The following is a 2,767-nucleotide window of genomic DNA, read 5'->3' as shown; positions in this document are numbered from 1 at the left end:
ATGAGGAATGATTTTATGATGATGTTATGATGATGATAATGATATAATAAATAAACATATAATAATGATAATGATAATAATGATAATAGTAATAATAATAATAATAATAATAATAATAATAATAATAATAATTATAATAATAATAATAATAATAGTAATAGTAATAGCAATAGCAATAGTAGTAATAATAATAATAATAACAATAATAATAATAATAATAATAATTATAATGATAAAATAATAATAATAATAATAATAATAATTAATAATAATAATAATAATGATCATAATAATAACAATAATAATAATAATAATATTAATAATAATAATAATAATAACAAAAATGATAATAGTAATAAATAATAATAATAATGATAATAATAATGATGATGATAATAATAATAATAATAATAATAATAATAATAATAATAATAATAATAATAATAATAATAATAATAATAATAATAATAATAATAACAACAACAACAACAACAACAACAACAACAACAACAACAACAACAACAACAACAACAACAACAACAACAACAGCAAAAAAAAAAAAAAAATAATAATAATAATATAATAATAATAATAATGATAATGATTGTAATAAAAATAATGATAGCAATGAACAGTAATGATAACGATAATAGTATTGATAATTATACTAATGTTGATAATTATGATCATAATGATAATAATAATATTGATAATGATAATGACAATGAAAAAGATAATGACAATGATGATAGTGACAATGATAAAAGTATTAATGGTGATATCAATGATGATGATGATGATAATGATAATGATAATTATATTAATGATAATAATAATGATAATAAGGATAATATTGACAACAATGATGACAATAACAATAAGGATTATAATAACAATATCAATGATACCAGAAATAATAATGGTAACAATAATAAGTATAATTTCTTGATCTCAACAATATAATATATATATATATATATATATAATATATATATATACATATATATATATATATATACATATATACATATACATGAACACATATATACATGTACACACACATATACATGTACACACACAGACACACACACACACGCATACACACACATACACACACACACACACACACACACACACACACACACACACACACACACACACACACACACACACACACAACACACACACACACACACACACACACACACACACACACACACACACACACACACACACACACACACACACACACACACACACACACTAACACACACAAACACACACACACACAAACACACACACACACCACACACACACACAAACACCCACACACCCACACAGATTGCAGATCGCTACAAGAAGATCTAGATAAAATATGGGAATGGAGTTAGAGATGTGAGATGAACTTCAACATTAAGAAATGTAGCATAATGGAATTTGGAAAAGCAAAAATATAGTTTCGGGCCAATATAAGATCGGAAACAAGGAAGTCATAAAAGTCGATTCAGAAAGGGACCTGTGAGTAATCATCTTGGTAAACATGTCAATAAATTATTTGGAGAGACTTTTAACTTATCAAGATCAATGAGAGTGGCCTTCGACTACATGGATGAGGAGACGGTTAAGAAAATAGTGGTTACACTGATATGGCCTGAACTAGAATATGCTGCAACACTGTGGGCACCTAGCACAAAGAAGAACATAAGGAAATTAGAAAGAATCAAAAGAGCAGCGACAAAATTGGCACCTACACTGTCAAATCTGACATACGAACAAAGATTGGAGAAATTACATCTATCAACACTGGAACAGAGAAGAGAAAGAGGTGATTTGTTGACCATTTACAGAATTATGAAAGGGATGGAAATTCTCGATAGAGACGACTTATCAAAATGGGACAGAAGAGAAACAAGAGGACACGAAAAGAAGCTAAAGAAGGACAGTTGCAGAAGAGATCTGAAAAAGAGTAGCTTTCCATATAGAGTGATTGATGTCTGGAACAAACTAAACGGAGAAACAGTGAGTGCCAAAAATATACACGATTTTAAGAATAAACTGGATGCGGAGAGATACGAAAACGGGTAACTACGAGCATAGCTCTCGTCCCGTAAAAACAACTAGGTAAATACAACTAGGTAAATACACAAAACACACACACACACACACACACACACACACACACACACACACACACACACACACACACACACACACACACACACACACACACACACACACACACACACACACACACACATATATTACATAATATATATATATATATATATATATACTATACATATATATATATATATATATACATATATATGAAGTTACGTATGAGCTCTCATCAGGCAGTCTCCTTGAGTTTATAAATATGTTTATATTTGTGCATCCGGGCGCGCCGCAACCCTCAGCCTGGATGCCTATGGGGTCCCCAAACGCTCAAGACCCTGTGATCCCTGTGACTCTTCCTCCTCCTACTCCTCCTCCTCTTCCTCCTCCTCCTTCCTCTTCCTCCTCCTTCTTCTCCTCCTCCTCCTCCTCCTCCTTCCTCTTCCTCCTCCTTCTCCTCTTCCTCTTGCTACGCCTCCTCTTTTTCTCCTCTTCCCCCTCCTCCTCCTCCTTCCTCTTCCTCCTCTTCCTCTCCCTCTTTCTTTTCCCCCTCCTCCTCTTCCCTCACCCGTCTACCTCCTCCTCCTTTTCTTCCTCTTCCTCGTCCTCCTCTTCCTCTTCCTCCTTTCCTTCCTTCTCATGTTCCCCTTCC

The sequence above is a fragment of the Oratosquilla oratoria genome, chromosome 3, assembly GCF_046742065.1.
Source record: "Oratosquilla oratoria isolate Oo_2021 chromosome 3, ASM4674206v1, whole genome shotgun sequence".
Taxonomy (NCBI): domain Eukaryota; kingdom Metazoa; phylum Arthropoda; class Malacostraca; order Stomatopoda; family Squillidae; genus Oratosquilla; species Oratosquilla oratoria.
This window is presented reverse-complemented; position numbering follows the sequence as displayed.